Source organism: Oncorhynchus tshawytscha, linkage group LG12 (assembly GCF_018296145.1).
Source record: "Oncorhynchus tshawytscha isolate Ot180627B linkage group LG12, Otsh_v2.0, whole genome shotgun sequence".
Classification (NCBI taxonomy): domain Eukaryota; kingdom Metazoa; phylum Chordata; class Actinopteri; order Salmoniformes; family Salmonidae; genus Oncorhynchus; species Oncorhynchus tshawytscha.
The window spans coordinates 74941926-74961761 of NC_056440.1; the positions used below are offsets into that span (position 1 = coordinate 74941926).

A 19836-nucleotide genomic window follows, 5' to 3' on the forward strand; every position below is an offset into this window, starting at 1 on the left:
GTATGTCCGTGGTGGTGGCTCAGGCGCGGGACGTGGACCCCACTCTAGCATAGTCTTTCACCGCCTCCTTAACCGCCTCCGTGGCCTCTTAAGAGCAGCGACCCTCGCCACGACCTCGGACTGGGGACACTAGCCACGGGTCCCGAATGGATGAGAGACTCCGGCAGCTCCGGAGTGAAGGGCGATTCCGGCTTCGCCGGCATGACAGGCGGATCTGGCAGCTCCTGGCTGACTAACGGCTCTGGCAGCTCCTGGCTGACTGACGGCGCTGGCAGCTCCTGGCTGACTGACAGCTCAGGACAGACTGGCGGCTCTGGCAGCTCAGGACAGACTGGCGGCTCTGGCAGCTCAGGACAGACGGGAGACTCTGGCAGCTCAGGGCAGACGGGAGACTCTGCTAGCTCAGGACAGACGGGAGACTCTGCTAGCTCAGGACAGACGGGAGAATCTGGCAGCTCAGGACAGACGGGAGAATCTGGCAGCTCAGGACAGACGGGAGACTCTGGCAGCGCTGGGCAGGAGGAAGGCTCTGGCAGCGCTGGACAGGCGGGAGCACCTGGCAGCTCAGGACAGACGGGAGACTCTGGCAGCGCTGGGCAGGAGGAAGGCGCTGGCAGCGCTGGACAGGCGGGAGCACCTGTAGGGAGAAGAGAGACAGCCTGGTGCGGGGGGCTGCCACCGGAGGGCTGGTGCGTGGAGGTGGCACCGGATAGACCGGACCATGAAGGCGCACAGGAGCTCTTGAGCACCGAGCCTGCCCAACCTTACCTGGTTGAATGCTCCCCGTAGCCAGGACAGTGTGGCGAGGTGGAATAGCCCGCACTGGGCTGTGCTGGCGAACCGGGGACACCATGCGTAAGGCTGGTGCCATGTACACTGGCCCGAGGATACGCACTGGCGCCCAGATGCGCTGAGCCAGCTTCATGGCACCTGGCTCGATGCCCACTTTAGCCCGGCCGATACGAGGCGCTGCAATGTACAGCACCGGGCTATGCACACGCACCGGGGACACCGTGCGCCTCACGGCATAACACGGTGCCTGCCCGGTCCCTCTCGCTCTCCGGTCAGCACGGGGAGTTGGCTCAGGTCTCCTACATGACTTAGCCACACTCCCTGTGTGCAGATATCTTTGGGGCTGCCTCTCGGGCTTCCTTGCCAGCCGTGTTCCCTCGAAGCGCTGGCTCCCATTACCTGCTGCCTCCGCTCTCCTGGCTGCCTCCACCTGTTCTCATGGGAGGCGATCCCTTCCAGGCAGGATCTCCCCCCATGTGTAGCAACCCTTGCCGTCCAAAACGTCCTCCCATGTCCAAGAGTCCTGAGATCGCTGCTGCCCGATACCACGCTGCTTGGTCCTTTTTTTGGTGGGTGGTTCTGTAACGCTTGTCGTCTGGGGAAGGAGAGGAGGACCAAGGGGCAGCGTGGTAAGTGTTCATATTATTTCATGAAATATGCAACACTAGACAAAACAACAAACACGAAAAACAAACAGTCCTGAAAGGTGAAACAAAAACACTAAACAGGAAACAACCACCCACAAAGACATAATGGAAAACAGGCTACCTAAATATGGTTCTCAATCAGGGACAACGATTGACAGCTGCCTCTGATTGAGAACCATACCAGGCCAAACAAGGAAATAGAAAAACATAGACAAACTAACATAGACAACCCACCCAACTCACGCCCTGACCTTACTAAAACAAAAGACAAAACAAAGGAAGTAAGGTCAGAACGTGACACAGAGACCGGTGGTTAAAACCTTATTTTACAGAACACTAGCCAGACAGAGACCAGCAGATAAAACCTTATTTTACAGAACACTAGCCAGACAGAGACCAGCAGTTAAAACCTTATCTTACAGAACACTAGTCAGTCAGAGACCAGCAGTTTAAACCTTATTTTACAGAACACTAGTCAGACAGAGACCAGCAGTTAAAACCTTATCTTACAGAACACTAGTCAGACAGAGACAGAGACCAGCAGTTAAAACCTTATTTTACAGAACACTAGTCAGACAGAGACAGAGACCAGCAGTTAAAACCTTATTTTACAGAACACTAGTCAGTCAGAGACCAGCAGTTTAAACCTTATTTTACAGAACACTAGTCAGTCAGAGACCAGCAGTTTAAACCTTATTTTAAACAGAACACTAGTCAGACAGAGACCAGCAGTTTAAACCTTATTTTACAGAACACTAGTCAGTCAGAGACCAGCAGTTTAAACCTTATTTTACAGAACACTAGTCAGTCAGAGACCAGCAGTTAAACCTTATTTTACAGAACACTAGTCAGTCAGAGACCAGCAGTTAAAACCTTATTTTACAGAACACTAGTCAGTCAGAGACCAGCAGTTAAAACCTTATTTTACAGAACACTAGTCAGTCAGAGACCAGCAGTTTAAACCTTATTTTACAGAACACTAGTCAGTCAGAGACCAGCAGTTAAAACCTTATTTTACAGAACACTAGTCAGTCAGAGACCAGCAGTTAAAACCTTATTTTACAGAACACTAGTCAGACAGAGACAGAGACCAGCAGTTTAAACCTTATTTTACAGAACACTAGTCAGACAGAGACCAGCAGTTAAAACCTTATTTTACAGAACACTAGTCAGACAGAGACAGAGACCAGCAGTTTAAACCTTATTTTACAGAACACTAGTCAGTCAGAGACCAGCAGTTAAAACCTTATTTTACAGAACACTAGTCAGTCAGAGACAGAGACCAGCAGTTTAAACCTTATTTTACAGAACACTAGTCAGAGACCAGCAGTTTAAACCTTATTTTACAGAACACTAGTCAGACAGAGACAGAGACCAGCAGTTTAAACCTTATTTTACAGAACACTAGTCAGACAGAGACCAGCAGTTAAAACCTTATTTTACAGAACACTAGTCAGTCAGAGACCAGCGGTTAAAACCTTATTTTACAGAACACTAGTCAGTCAGAGACCAGCAGTTAAAACCTTATTTTACAGAACACTAGTCAGTCAGAGACCAGCAGTTTAAACCTTATTTTACAGAACACTAGTCAGTCAGAGACAGAGACCAGCAGTTTAAACCTTATTTTACAGAACACTAGTCAGTCAGAGACCAGCAGTTTAAACCTTATTTTACAGAACACTAGTCAGACAGAGACAGAGACCAGCAGTTTAAACCTTATTTTACAGAACACTAGTCAGACAGAGACAGAGACCAGCAGTTTAAACCTTATTTTACAGAACACTAGTCAGTCAGAGACCAGCAGTTTAAACCTTATTTTACAGAACACTAGTCAGACAGAGACCAGCAGTTTAAACCTTATTTTACAGAACACTAGTCAGTCAGAGACAGAGACCAGCAGTTAAAACCTTATTTTACAGAACACTAGTCAGTCAGAGACCAGCAGTTAAAACCTTATTTTACAGAACACTAGTCAGACAGAGACAGAGACCAGCAGTTAAAACCTTATTTTACAGAACACTAGTCAGACAGAGACAGAGACCATCAGTTAAAACCTTATTTTACAGAACACTAGTCAGTCAGAGACAGAGAACAGCAGTTTAAACCTTATTTTACAGAACACTAGTCAGACAGAGACAGAGACCAGCAGTTAAAACCTTATTTTACAGAACACTAGTCAGAAAGGAGACAGAGACCAGCAGTTAAAACCTTATTTTACAGAACACTAGTCAGTCAGAGACCAGCAGTTAAAACCTTATTTTACAGAACACTAGTCAGTCAGAGACCAGCAGTTTAAACCTTATTTTACAGAACACTAGTCAGTCAGAGACCAGCAGTTAAAACCTTATTTTACAGAACACTAGTCAGTCAGAGACCAGCAGTTTAAACCTTATTTTACAGAACACTAGTCAGACAGAGACAGAGACCAGCAGTTTAAACCTTATTTTACAGAACACTAGTCAGACAGAGACCAGCAGTTAAAACCTTATTTTACAGAACACTAGTCAGACAGAGACAGAGACCAGCAGTTTAAACCTTATTTTACAGAACACTAGTCAGTCAGAGACCAGCAGTTAAAACCTTATTTTACAGAACACTAGTCAGTCAGAGACAGAGACCAGCAGTTTAAACCTTATTTTACAGAACACTAGTCAGAGACCAGCAGTTTAAACCTTATTTTACAGAACACTAGTCAGACAGAGACAGAGACCAGCAGTTTAAACCTTATTTTACAGAACACTAGTCAGACAGAGACCAGCAGTTAAAACCTTATTTTACAGAACACTAGTCAGTCAGAGACCAGCAGTATAAACCTTATTTTACAGAACACTAGTCAGTCAGAGACCAGCAGTATAAACCTTATTTTACAGAACACTAGTCAGTCAGAGACCAGCAGTTTAAACCTTATTTTACAGAACACTAGTCAGACAGAGACAGAGACCAGCAGTTTAAACCTTATTTTACAGAACACTAGTCAGTCAGAGACCAGCAGTTTAAACCTTATTTTACAGAACACTAGTCAGACAGAGACCAGCAGTTTAAACCTTATTTTACAGAACACTAGTCAGTCAGAGACAGAGACCAGCAGTTAAAACCTTATTTTACAGAACACTAGTCAGTCAGAGACCAGCAGTTAAAACCTTATTTTACAGAACACTAGTCAGACAGAGACAGAGACCAGCAGTTAAAACCTTATTTTACAGAACACTAGTCAGACAGAGACAGAGACCATCAGTTAAAACCTTATTTTACAGAACACTAGTCAGTCAGAGACAGAGAACAGCAGTTTAAACCTTATTTTACAGAACACTAGTCAGTCAGAGACCAGCGGTTAAAACCTTATTTTACAGAACACTAGTCAGTCAGAGACAGAGACCAGCAGTTAAAACCTTATTTTACAGAACACTAGTCAGACAGAGACAGAGACCAGCAGTTAAAACCTTATTTTACAGAACACTAGTCAGTCAGAGACCAGCAGTTTAAACCTTATTTTACAGAACACTAGTCAGTCAGAGACCAGCAGTTTAAACCTTATTTTACAGAACACTAGTCAGTCAGAGACCAGCAGTTTAAACCTTATTTTACAGAACACTAGTCAGACAGAGACCAGCAGTATAAACCTTATTTTACAGAACACTAGTCAGTCAGAGACCAGCAGTATAAACCTTATTTTACAGAACACTAGTCAGACAGAGACCAGCAGTATAAACCTTATTTTACAGAACACTAGTCAGACAGAGACCAGCAGTATAAACCTTATTTTACAGAACACTAGTCAGTCAGAGACCAGCAGTATAAACCTTATTTTACAGAACACTAGTCAGTCAGAGACCAGCAGTTAAAACCTTATTTTACAGAACACTAGTCAGACAGAGACCAGCAGTTAAAACCTTATTTTACAGAACACTAGTCAGTCAGAGACAGAGACCAGCAGTTAAAACCTTATTTTACAGAACACTAGTCAGACAGAGACAGAGACCAGCAGTTTAAACCTTATTTTACAGAACACTAGTCAGACAGAGACAGAGACCAGCAGTTTAAACCTTATTTTACAGAACACTAGTCAGTCAGAGACAGAGACCAGCAGTTAAAACCTTATTTTACAGAACACTAGTCAGTCAGAGACCAGCAGTTTAAACCTTATTTTACAGAACACTAGTCAGTCAGAGACCAGCAGTTAAAACCTTATTTTACAGAACACTAGTCAGACAGAGACCAGCAGTTAAAACCTTATTTTACAGAACACTAGTCAGTCAGAGACCAGCAGTTTAAACCTTATTTTACAGAACACTAGTCAGACAGAGACCAGCAGTTAAAACCTTATTTTACAGAACACTAGTCAGTCAGAGACCAGCAGTTTAAACCTTATTTTACAGAACACTAGTCAGTCAGAGACCAGCAGTTAAAACCTTATTTTACAGAACACTAGTCAGACAGAGACAGAGACCAGCAGTTTAAACCTTATTTTACAGAACACTAGTCAGACAGAGACAGAGACCATCAGTTTAAACCTTATTTTACAGAACACTAGTCAGACAGAGACAGAGACCATCAGTTTAAACCTTATTTTACAGAACACTAGTCAGACAGAGACAGAGACCAGCAGTTTAAACCTTATTTTACAGAACACTAGTCAGACAGAGACAGACCATCAGTTTAAACCTTATTTTACAGAACACTAGTCAGACAGAGACAGAGACCATCAGTTTAAACCTTATTTTACAGAACACTAGTCAGTCAGAGACAGAGACCATCAGTTAAAACCTTATTTTACAGAACACTAGTCAGACAGAGACAGAGACCATCAGTTTAAACCTTATTTTACAGAACACTAGTCAGACAGAGACAGAGACCATCAGTTAAAACCTTATTTTACAGAACACTAGTCAGTCAGAGACCAGCAGTTTAAACCTTATTTTACAGAACACTAGTCAGTCAGAGACCAGCAGTTAAAACCTTATTTTACAGAACACTAGTCAGTCAGAGACCAGCAGTATAAACCTTATTTTACAGAACACTAGTCAGTCAGAGACCAGCAGTTAAAACCTTATTTTACAGAACACTAGTCAGTCAGAGACCAGCAGTTAAAACCTTATTTTACAGAACACTAGTCAGTCAGAGACCAGCAGTTAAAACCTTATTTTACAGAACACTTGTCAATCAGAGACAGAGAACAGCAGTTTAAACCTTATTTTACAGAACACTAGTCAGACAGAGACAGAGACCAGCGGTTAAAACCTTATTTTACAGAACACTAGTCAGACAGAGACAGAGACCAGCAGTTAAAACCTTATTTTACAGAACACTAGTCAGAGACCAGCAGTTTAAACCTTATTTTACAGAACACTAGTCAGACAGAGAATGAGACCAGCAGTTTAAACCTTATTTTACAGAACACTAGTCAGACAGAGACAGAGACCAGCAGTTTAAACCTTATTTTACAGAACACTAGTCAGTCAGAGACCAGCAGTTTAAACCTTATTTTACAGAACACTAGTCAGACAGAGACAGAGACCAGCAGTTTAAACCTTATTTTACAGAACACTAGTCAGACAGAGACAGAGACCAGCAGTTTAAACCTTATTTTACAGAACACTAGTCAGACAGAGACAGAGACCAGCAGTTTAAACCTTATTTTACAGAACACTAGTCAGTCAGAGACCAGCAGTTAAAACCTTATTTTACAGAACACTAGTCAGTCAGAGACCAGCAGTATAAACCTTATTTTACAGAACACTAGTCAGTCAGAGACCAGCAGTTTAAACCTTATTTTACAGAACACTAGTCAGTCAGAGACAGAGACCAGCAGTTTAAACCTTATTTTACAGAACACTAGTCAGTCAGAGACCAGCAGTTTAAACCTTATTTTACAGAACACTAGTCAGTCAGAGACAGAGACCAGCAGTTTAAACCTTATTTTACAGAACACTAGTCAGTCAGAGACAGAGACCAGCAGTTAAAACCTTATTTTACAGAACACTAGTCAGACAGAGACAGAGACCAGCAGTTAAAACCTTATTTTACAGAACACTAGTCAGTCAGAGACCAGCAGTTTAAACCTTATTTTACAGAACACTAGTCAGACAGAGACCAGCAGTTAAAACCTTATTTTACAGAACACTAGTCAGTCAGAGACCAGCAGTTAAAACCTTATTTTACAGAACTAGTCAGTCAGAGACCAGCAGTTAAAACCTTATCTTACAGAACACTAGTCAGACAGAGACAGAGACCAGCAGTTAAAACCTTATTTTACAGAACACTAGTCAGACAGAGACAGAGACCATCAGTTAAAACCTTATTTTACAGAACACTAGTCAGTCAGAGACAGAGAACAGCAGTTTAAACCTTATTTTACAGAACACTAGTCAGACAGAGACAGAGACCAGCGGTTAAAACCTTATTTTACAGAACACTAGTCAGAGACCAGCAGTTTAAACCTTATTTTACAGAACACTAGTCAGTCAGAGACAGAGACCAGCAGTTAAAACCTTATTTTACAGAACACTAGTCAGACAGAGACCAGCAGTTAAAACCTTATTTTACAGAACACTAGTCAGTCAGAGACCAGCAGTTTAAACCTTCTTTTACAGAACACTAGTCAGTCAGAGACCAGCAGTTAAAACCTTATTTTACAGAACACTAGTCAGTCAGAGACCAGCAGTATAAACCTTATTTTACAGAACACTAGTCAGTCAGAGACCAGCAGTATAAACCTTATTTTACAGAACACTAGTCAGTCAGAGACCAGCAGTTTAAACCTTATTTTACAGAACACTAGTCAGTCAGAGACAGAGACCAGCAGTTAAAACCTTATTTTACAGAACACTAGTCAGACAGAGACAGAGACCAGCAGTTAAAACCTTATTTTACAGAACACTAGTCAGACAGAGACAGAGACCAGCAGTTTAAACCTTATTTTACAGAACACTAGTCAGACAGAGACAGAGACCAGCAGTTAAAACCTTATTTTACAGAACACTAGTCAGTCAGAGACCAGCAGTTTAAACCTTATTTTACAGAACACTAGTCAGACAGAGACAGAGACCAGCAGTTAAAACCTTATTTTACAGAACACTAGTCAGTCAGAGACCAGCAGTTAAAACCTTATTTTACAGAACACTAGTCAGTCAGAGACAGAGACCAGCAGTTTAAACCTTATTTTACAGAACACTAGTCAGTCAGAGACCAGCAGTTAAAACCTTATTTTACAGAACACTAGTCAGTCAGAGACCAGCAGTTAAAACCTTATTTTACAGAACACTAGTCAGACAGAGACAGAGACCAGCAGTTAAAACCTTATTTTACAGAACACTAGTCAGTCAGAGACCAGCAGTTAAAACCTTATTTTACAGAACACTAGTCAGTCAGAGACCAGCAGTTAAAACCTTATTTTACAGAACACTAGTCAGACAGAGACAGAGACCAGCAGTTAAAACATTATTTTACAGAACACTAGTCAGACAGAGACAGAGACCAGCAGTTAAAACCTTATTTTACAGAACACTAGTCAGACAGAGACAGAGACCAGCAGTTTAAACCTTATTTTACAGAACACTAGTCAGTCAGAGACCAGCAGTTAAAACCTTATTTTACAGAACACTAGTCAGACAGAGACCAGCAGTTTAAACCTTATTTTACAGAACACTAGTCAGACAGAGACAGAGACCAGCAGTTAAAACCTTATTTTACAGAACACTAGTCAGACAGAGACCAGCAGTTTAAACCTTATTTTACAGAACACTAGTCAGACAGAGACAGAGACCAGCAGTTTAAACCTTATTTTACAGAACACTAGTCAGACAGAGACAGAGACCAGCAGTTTAAACCTTATTTTACAGAACACTAGTCAGACAGAGACAGAGACCAGCAGTTTAAACCTTATTTTACAGAACACTAGTCAGACAGAGACCAGCAGTTAAAACCTTATTTTACAGAACAGTAGTCAGTCAGAGACCAGCAGTTAAAACCTTATTTTACAGAACACTAGTCAGTCAGAGACCAGCAGTTAAAACCTTATTTTACAGAACACTAGTCAGTCAGAGACCAGCAGTTTAAACCTTATTTTACAGAACACTAGTCAGTCAGAGACCAGCAGTTTAAACCTTATTTTACAGAACACTAGTCAGACAGAGACCAGCAGTTTAAACCTTATTTTACAGAACACTAGTCAGTCAGAGACAGAGACCAGCAGTTAAAACCTTATTTTACAGAACACTAGTCAGTCAGAGACCAGCAGTTAAAACCTTATTTTACAGAACACTAGTCAGACAGAGACAGAGACCAGCAGTTAAAACCTTATTTTACAGAACACTAGTCAGACAGAGACAGAGACCATCAGTTAAAACCTTATTTTACAGAACACTAGTCAGTCAGAGACAGAGAACAGCAGTTTAAACCTTATTTTACAGAACACTAGTCAGACAGAGACAGAGACCAGCGGTTAAAACCTTATTTTACAGAACACTAGTCAGAGACCAGCAGTTTAAACCTTATTTTACAGAACACTAGTCAGACAGAGACAGAGACCAGCAGTTAAAACCTTATTTTACAGAACACTAGTCAGTCAGAGACCAGCAGTTAAAACCTTATTTTACAGAACACTAGTCAGTCAGAGACCAGCAGTTTAAACCTTATTTTACAGAACACTAGTCAGTCAGAGACCAGCAGTTAAAACCTTATTTTACAGAACACTAGTCAGTCAGAGACCAGCAGTATAAACCTTATTTTACAGAACACTAGTCAGTCAGAGACCAGCAGTATAAACCTTATTTTACAGAACACTAGTCAGTCAGAGACCAGCAGTTAAAACCTTATTTTACAGAACACTAGTCAGTCAGAGACAGAGACCAGCAGTTAAAACCTTATTTTACAGAACACTAGTCAGTCAGAGACAGAGACCAGCAGTTAAAACCTTATTTTACAGAACACTAGTCAGACAGAGACAGAGACCAGCAGTTTAAACCTTATTTTACAGAACACTAGTCAGACAGAGACAGAGACCAGCAGTTTAAACCTTATTTTACAGAACACTAGTCAGTCAGAGACAGAGACCAGCAGATAAAACCTTATTTTACAGAACACTAGTCAGTCAGAGACCAGCAGTTTAAACCTTATTTTACAGAACACTAGTCAGTCAGAGACCAGCGGTTAAAACCTTATTTTACAGAACACTAGTCAGACAGAGACCATCAGTTAAAACCTTATTTTACAGAACACTAGTCAGACAGAGACCAGCAGTTAAAACCTTATTTTACAGAACACTAGTCAGTCAAAGACCAGCAGTTTAAACCTTATTTTACAGAACACTAGTCAGACAGAGACCAGCAGTTTAAACCTTATTTTACAGAACACTAGTCAGTCAGAGACCAGCAGTTTAAACCTTATTTTACAGAACACTAGTCAGTCAGAGACCAGCAGTTAAAACCTTATTTTACAGAACACTAGTCAGACAGAGACAGAGACCAGCAGTTTAAACCTTATTTTACAGAACACTAGTCAGACAGAGACAGAGACCAGCAGTTTGAACCTTATTTTACAGAACACTAGTCAGACAGAGACAGAGACCATCAGTTTAAACCTTATTTTACAGAACACTAGTCAGACAGAGACAGAGACCATCAGTTTAAACCTTATTTTACAGAACACTAGTCAGACAGAGACAGAGACCATCAGTTTAAACCTTATTTTACAGAACACTAGTCAGACAGAGACAGAGACCAGCAGTTTGAACCTTATTTTACAGAACACTAGTCAGACAGAGACAGAGACCATCAGTTTAAACCTTATTTTACAGAACACTAGTCAGACAGAGACAGAGACCATCAGTTTAAACCTTATTTTACAGAACACTAGTCAGTCAGAGACAGAGACCATCAGTTAAAACCTTATTTTACAGAACACTAGTCAGACAGAGACAGAGACCATCAGTTTAAACCTTATTTTACAGAACACTAGTCAGACAGAGACAGAGACCATCAGTTAAAACCTTATTTTACAGAACACTAGTCAGTCAGAGACCAGCAGTTTAAACCTTATTTTACAGAACACTAGTCAGTCAGAGACCAGCAGTTAAAACCTTATTTTACAGAACACTAGTCAGTCAGAGAATGAGACCAGCAGTTTAAACCTTATTTTACAGAACACTAGTCAGTCAGAGACCAGCAGTTAAAACCTTATTTTACAGAACACTAGTCAGTCAGAGACCAGTAGTTAAAACCTTATTTTACAGAACACTAGTCAGTCAGAGACCAGCAGTTTAAACCTTATTTTACAGAACACTAGTCAGACAGAGAATGAGACCAGCAGTTTAAACCTTATTTTACAGAACACTAGTCAGACAGAGACAGAGACCAGCAGTTTAAACCTTATTTTACAGAACACTAGTCAGTCAGAGACCAGCAGTTTAAACCTTATTTTACAGAACACTAGTCAGACAGAGACAGAGACCAGCAGTTAAAACCTTATTTTACAGAACACTAGTCAGTCAGAGACCAGCAGTTAAAACCTTATTTTACAGAACACTAGTCAGTCAGAGACAGAGACCAGCAGTTTAAACCTTATTTTACAGAACACTAGTCAGTCAGAGACCAGCAGTTAAAACCTTATTTTACAGAACACTAGTCAGTCAGAGACCAGCAGTTAAAACCTTATTTTACAGAACACTAGTCAGACAGAGACAGAGACCAGCAGTTAAAACCTTATTTTACAGAACACTAGTCAGACAGAGACAGAGACCAGCAGTTAAAACATTATTTTACAGAACACTAGTCAGACAGAGACAGAGACCAGCAGTTAAAACCTTATTTTACAGAACACTAGTCAGACAGAGACAGAGACCAGCAGTTTAAACCTTATTTTACAGAACACTAGTCAGTCAGAGACCAGCAGTTAAAACCTTATTTTACAGAACACTAGTCAGACAGAGACAGAGACCAGCAGTTAAAACCTTATTTTACAGAACACTAGTCAGACAGAGACAGAGACCAGCAGTTAAAACCTTATTTTACAGAACACTAGTCAGTCAGAGACCAGCAGTTTAAACCTTATTTTACAGAACACTAGTCAGACAGAGACAGAGACCAGCAGTTTAAACCTTATTTTACAGAACACTAGTCAGACAGAGACAGAGACCAGCAGTTTAAACCTTATTTTACAGAACACTAGTCAGACAGAGACAGAGACCAGCAGTTTAAACCTTATTTTACAGAACACTAGTCAGACAGAGACAGAGACCAGCAGTTTAAACCTTATTTTACAGAACACTAGTCAGACAGAGACAGAGACCAGCAGTTTAAACCTTATTTTACAGAACACTAGTCAGTCAGAGACCAGCAGTTTAAACCTTATTTTACAGAACACTAGTCAGACAGAGACAGAGACCAGCAGTTTAAACCTTATTTTACAGAACACTAGTCAGACAGAGACAGAGACCAGCAGTTTAAACCTTATTTTACAGAACACTAGTCAGTCAGAGACCAGCAGTTTAAACCTTATTTTACAGAACACTAGTCAGACAGAGACAGAGACCAGCAGTTAAAACCTTATTTTACAGAACACTAGTCAGAGACCAGCAGTTTAAACCTTATTTTACAGAACACTAGTCAGTCAGAGACCAGCAGTTTAAACCTTATTTTACAGAACACTAGTCAGACAGAGACCAGCAGTTTAAACCTTATTTTACAGAACACTAGTCAGTCAGAGACCAGCAGTTTAAACCTTATTTTACAGAACACTAGTCAGTCAGAGACCAGCAGTTAAAACCTTCTTTTACAGAACACTAGTCAGTCAGAGACCAGCAGATAAAACCTTATTTTACAGAACACTAGTCAGTCAGAGACCAGCAGATAAAACCTTATTTTACAGAACACTAGTCAGTCAGAGACCAGCAGTTTAAACCTTATTTTACAGAACACTAGTCAGTCAGAGACCAGCAGTTTAAACCTTATGTTACAGAACACTAGTCAGTCAGAGACCAGCAGATAAAACCTTATTTTACAGAACACTAGTCAGTCAGAGACCAGCAGTTTAAACCTTATTTTACAGAACACTAGTCAGACAGAGACCAGCAGTTTAAACCTTATTTTACAGAACACTAGTCAGTCAGAGACCATCAGTTTAAACCTTATTTTACAGAACACTAGTCAGTCAGAGACCAGCAGTTTAAACCTTATTTTACAGAACACTAGTCAGACAGAGACAGAGACCAGCAGTTAAAACCTTATTTTACAGAACACTAGTCAGACAGAGACAGAGACCAGCAGTTTAAACCTTATTTTACAGAACACTAGTCAGACAGAGACCATCAGTTAAAACCTTATTTTACAGAACACTAGTCAGTCAGAGACCAGCAGTTTAAACCTTATTTTACAGAACACTAGTCAGTCAGAGACCAGCAGTTTAAACCTTATTTTACATAACACTAGTCAGTCAGAGACAGAGACCAGCAGTTAAAACCTTATTTTACAGAACACTAGTCAGTCAGAGACAGAGACCAGCAGTTTAAACCTTATTTTACAGAACACTAGTCAGACAGAGACAGAGACCAGCAGTTAAAACCTTATTTTACAGAACACTAGTCAGTCAGAGACCAGCAGTTAAAACCTTATTTTACAGAACACTAGTCAGTCAGAGACCAGCAGTTAAAACCTTATTTTACAGAACACTAGTCAGTCAGAGACCAGCAGTTAAAACCTTATTTTACAGAACACTAGTCAGACAGAGACCAGCAGTTTAAACCTTATTTTACAGAACACTAGTCAGTCAGAGACCAGCAGTTAAAACCTTATTTTACAGAACACTAGTCAGACAGAGACCAGCAGTTTAAACCTTATTTTACAGAACACTAGTCAGTCAGAGACCAGCAGTTAAAACCTTATTTTACAGAACACTAGTCAGACAGAGACCAGCAGTTAAAACCTTATTTTACAGAACACTAGTCAGTCAGAGACAGAGACCAGCAGTTTAAACCTTATTTTACAGAACACTAGTCAGTCAGAGACCAGCAGTTAAAACCTTATTTTACAGAACACTAGTCAGACAGAGACCAGCAGTTAAAACCTTATTTTACAGAACACTAGTCAGACAGAGACCAGCAGTTAAAACCTTATTTTACAGAACACTAGTCAGTCAGAGACCAGCAGTTAAAACCTTATTTTACAGAACACTAGTCAGACAGAGACCAGCAGTTAAAACCTTATTTTACAGAACACTAGTCAGTCACAGACCAGCAGTTTAAACCTTATTTTACAGAACACTAGTCAGTCAGAGACCAGCAGTTTAAACCTTATTTTACAGAACACTAGTCAGTCACAGACCATCAGTTAAAACCTTATTTTACAGAACACTAGTCAGTCAGAGACCAGCAGTTTAAACCTTATTTTACAGAACACTAGTCAGACAGAGACAGAGACCAGCAGTTTAAACCTTATTTTACAGAACACTAGTCAGACAGAGACAGAGACCAGCAGTTTAAACCTTATTTTACAGAACACTAGTCAGTCAGAGACCAGCAGTTTAAACCTTATTTTACCCAACACTAGTCAGACAGAGACAGAGACCAGCAGATAAAACCTTATTTTACAGAACACTAGTCAGACAGAGACAGAGACCAGCAGTTAAAACCTTATTTTACAGAACACTAGTCAGTCAGAGACCAGCAGTTTAAACCTTATTTTACAGAACACTAGTCAGACAGAGACAGAGACCAGCAGTTTAAACCTTATTTTACAGAACACTAGTCAGTCAGAGACCAGCAGTTAAAACCTTATTTTACAGAACACTAGTCAGACAGAGACAGAGACCAGCAGTTTAAACCTTATTTTACAGAACACTAGTCAGTCAGAGACCAGCAGTTTAAACCTTATTTTACAGAACACTAGTCAGTCAGAGACCAGCAGTTTAAACCTTATTTTACAGAACACTAGTCAGTCAGAGACAGAGACCAGCAGTTTAAACCTTATTTTACAGAACACTAGTCAGTCAGAGACAGAGACCAGCAGTTTAAACCTTATTTTACAGAACACTAGTCAGACAGAGACAGAGACCAGCAGTTAAAACCTTATTTTACAGAACACTAGTCAGTCAGAGACCAGCAGTTAAAACCTTATTTTACAGAACACTAGTCAGTCAGAGACCAGCAGTTAAAACCTTATTTTACAGAACACTAGTCAGTCAGAGACCAGCAGTTAAAACCTTATTTTACAGAACACTAGTCAGACAGAGACCAGCAGTTTAAACCTTATTTTACAGAACACTAGTCAGTCAGAGACCAGCAGTTAAAACCTTATTTTACAGAACACTAGTCAGACAGAGACCAGCAGTTTAAACCTTATTTTACAGAACACTAGTCAGTCAGAGACCAGCAGTTAAAACCTTATTTTACAGAACACTAGTCAGACAGAGACCAGCAGTTAAAACCTTATTTTACAGAACACTAGTCAGTCAGAGACAGAGACCAGCAGTTTAAACCTTATTTTACAGAACACTAGTCAGTCAGAGACCAGCAGTTAAAACCTTATTTTACAGAACACTAGTCAGACAGAGACCAGCAGTTAAAACCTTATTTTACAGAACACTAGTCAGACAGAGACCAGCAGTTAAAACCTTATTTTACAGAACACTAGTCAGTCAGAGACCAGCAGTTAAAACCTTATTTTACAGAACACTAGTCAGACAGAGACCAGCAGTTAAAACCTTATTTTACAGAACACTAGTCAGTCACAGACCAGCAGTTTAAACCTTATTTTACAGAACACTAGTCAGTCAGAGACCAGCAGTTTAAACCTTATTTTACAGAACACTAGTCAGTCACAGACCATCAGAAAACCTTATTTTACAGAACACTAGTCAGTCAGAGACCAGCAGTTTAAACCTTATTTTACAGAACACTAGTCAGACAGAGACAGAGACCAGCAGTTTAAACCTTATTTTACAGAACACTAGTCAGACAGAGACAGAGACCAGCAGTTTAAACCTTATTTTACAGAACACTAGTCAGTCAGAGACCAGCAGTTTAAACCTTATTTTACAGAACACTAGTCAGACAGAGACAGAGACCAGCAGATAAAACCTTATTTTACAGAACACTAGTCAGACAGAGACAGAGACCAGCAGTTAAAACCTTATTTTACAGAACACTAGTCAGACAGAGACAGAGACCAGCAGTTAAAACCTTATTTTACAGAACACTAGTCAGAGAGACCAGCAGTTTAAACCTTATTTTACAGAACACTAGTCAGACAGAGACAGAGACCAGCAGTTTAAACCTTATTTTACAGAACACTAGTCAGTCAGAGACCAGCAGTTAAAACCTTATTTTACAGAACACTAGTCAGACAGAGACAGAGACCAGCAGTTTAAACCTTATTTTACAGAACACTAGTCAGTCAGAGACCAGCAGTTAAAACCTTATTTTACAGAACACTAGTCAGTCAGAGACCAGAGTTTAAACCAGAACACTAGTTCAGAGACCAGCAGTTTAAACCTTATTTTACAGAACACTAGTCAGTCAGAGACAGAGACCAGCAGTTAAAACCTTATTTTACAGAACACTAGTCAGACAGAGACCAGCAGTTAAAACCTTATTTTACAGAACACTAGTCAGTCAGAGACCAGCAGTTTAAACCTTATTTTACAGAACACTAGTCAGTCAGAGACCAGCAGTTAAAACCTTATTTTACAGAACACTAGTCGGACAGAGACCAGCAGTTAAAACCTTATTTTACAGAACACTAGTCAGTCAGAGACCAGCAGTTAAAACCTTATTTTACAGAACACTAGTCAGTCAGAGACCAGCAGTTAAAACCTTATTTTACAGAACACTAGTCAGACAGAGACCAGCAGTTAAAACCTTATTTTACAGAACACTAGTCAGTCAGAGACCAGCAGTTTAAACCTTATTTTACAGAACACTAGTCAGTCAGAGACCAGCAGTTTAAACCTTATTTTACAGAACACTAGTCAGTCAGAGACCAGCGGTTAAAACCTTATTTTACAGAACACTAGTCAGACAGAGACCAGCAGTTTAAACCTTATTTTACAGAACACTAGTCAGACAGAGACAGAGACCAGCAGTTTAAACCTTATTTTACAGAACACTAGTCAGACAGAGACAGAGACCAGCAGTTTAAACCTTATTTTACAGAACACTAGTCAGTCAGAGACCAGCAGTTTAAACCTTATTTTACCCAACACTAGTCAGACAGAGACAGAGACCAGCAGATAAAACCTTATTTTACAGAACACTAGTCAGACAGAGACAGAGACCAGCAGTTAAAACCTTATTTTACAGAACACTAGTCAGACAGAGACAGAGACCAGCAGTTAAAACCTTATTTTACAGAACACTAGTCAAAGACCAGCAGTTTAAACCTTATTTTACAGAACACTAGTCAGACAGAGACAGAGACCAGCAGTTTAAACCTTATTTTACAGAACACTAGTCAGTCAGAGACCAGCAGTTAAAACCTTATTTTACAGAACACTAGTCAGACAGAGACAGAGACCAGCAGTTTAAACCTTATTTTACAGAACACTAGTCAGTCAGAGACCAGCAGTTTAAACCTTATTTTACAGAACACTAGTCAGTCAGAGACCAGCAGTTTAAACCTTATTTTACATAACACTAGTCAGTCAGAGACAGAGACCAGCAGTTAAAACCTTATTTTACAGAACACTAGTCAGTCAGAGACAGAGACCAGCAGTTTAAACCTTATTTTACAGAACACTAGTCAGACAGAGACAGAGACCAGCAGTTAAAACCTTATTTTACAGAACACTAGTCAGTCAGAGACCAGCAGTTAAAACCTTATTTTACAGAACACTAGTCAGTCAGAGACCAGCAGTTAAAACCTTATTTTACAGAACACTAGTCAGTCAGAGACCAGCAGTTAAAACCTTATTTTACAGAACACTAGTCAGACAGAGACCAGCAGTTTAAACCTTATTTTACAGAACACTAGTCAGTCAGAGACCAGCAGTTAAAACCTTATTTTACAGAACACTAGTCAGACAGAGACCAGCAGTTTAAACCTTATTTTACAGAACACTAGTCAGTCAGAGACCAGCAGTTAAAACCTTATTTTACAGAACACTAGTCAGACAGAGACCAGCAGTTAAAACCTTATTTTACAGAACACTAGTCAGTCAGAGACAGAGACCAGCAGTTTAAACCTTATTTTACAGAACACTAGTCAGTCAGAGACCAGCAGTTAAAACCTTATTTTACAGAACACTAGTCAGACAGAGACCAGCAGTTAAAACCTTATTTTACAGAACACTAGTCAGACAGAGACCAGCAGTTAAAACCTTATTTTACAGAACACTAGTCAGTCAGAGACCAGCAGTTAAAACCTTATTTTACAGAACACTAGTCAGACAGAGACCAGCAGTTAAAACCTTATTTTACAGAACACTAGTCAGTCACAGACCAGCAGTTTAAACCTTATTTTACAGAACACTAGTCAGTCAGAGACCAGCAGTTTAAACCTTATTTTACAGAACACTAGTCAGTCACAGACCATCAGTTAAAACCTTATTTTACAGAACACTAGTCAGTCAGAGACCAGCAGTTTAAACCTTATTTTACAGAACACTAGTCAGACAGAGACAGAGACCAGCAGTTTAAACCTTATTTTACAGAACACTAGTCAGACAGAGACAGAGACCAGCAGTTTAAACCTTATTTTACAGAACACTAGTCAGTCAGAGACCAGCAGTTTAAACCTTATTTTACCCAACACTAGTCAGACAGAGACAGAGACCAGCAGATAAAACCTTATTTTACAGAACACTAGTCAGACAGAGACAGAGACCAGCAGTTAAAACCTTATTTTACAGAACACTAGTCAGACAGAGACAGAGACCAGCAGTTAAAACCTTATTTTACATAACACTAGTCAGAGACCAGCAGTTTAAACCTTATTTTACAGAACACTAGTCAGACAGAGACAGAGACCAGCAGTTTAAACCTTATTTTACAGAACACTAGTCAGTCAGAGACCAGCAGTTAAAACCTTATTTTACAGAACACTAGTCAGACAGAGACAGAGACCAGCAGTTTAAACCTTATTTTACAGAACACTAGTCAGTCAGAGACCAGCAGTTAAAACCTTATTTTACAGAACACTAGTCAGTCAGAGACCAGCAGTTTAAACCTTATTTTACAGAACACTAGTCAGTCAGAGACCAGCAGTTTAAACCTTATTTTACAGAACACTAGTCAGTCAGAGACAGAGACCAGCAGTTAAAACCTTATTTTACAGAACACTAGTCAGTCAGAGACAGAGACCAGCAGTTAAAACCTTATTTTACAGAACACTAGTCAGTCAGAGACCAGCAGTTAAAACCTTATTTTACAGAACACTAGTCAGTCAGAGACAGAGACCAGCAGTTTAAACCT

The 19836-nt window shown here is 40.1% G+C and overlaps 1 protein-coding gene across 1 annotated transcript in view; it reads left to right on the plus strand.

Annotated features, from left to right (window-relative positions):
- Window positions 1-19836, plus strand: part of LOC112264241 (protein unc-13 homolog C-like) — a 235001-nt gene that overhangs the window by 196656 nt on the left and 18509 nt on the right. The gene's annotated exons all lie outside the window — the stretch shown is intronic.